The following is a 227-nucleotide window of genomic DNA, read 5'->3' as shown; positions in this document are numbered from 1 at the left end:
CATTCTGGAGTGTCTCCGAAGATTAAAGGCCTGGATGCTGAAGCGTAACGTGATGCAGACCAGATTTCAACAGCAAGGAAAAGGGGCCATTTATTACAGAGTAGGTGTGTTAGTATACAGGCAGGAAGAAGCAAGGAACGGTTGGGATGAATGATAACGAAATGGCCACATGCTCTCCAACTGGTCCAATTAACCGGTGTTATATTACAGACCCCAGATTTAAATAT

This window comes from Gekko japonicus, unplaced genomic scaffold (genome assembly GCF_001447785.1).
Source record: "Gekko japonicus isolate JY-2015 unplaced genomic scaffold, Gekko_japonicus_V1.1 scaffold4010, whole genome shotgun sequence".
Taxonomy (NCBI): domain Eukaryota; kingdom Metazoa; phylum Chordata; class Lepidosauria; order Squamata; family Gekkonidae; genus Gekko; species Gekko japonicus.
Note: the sequence above shows the minus strand (reverse complement) of the source record.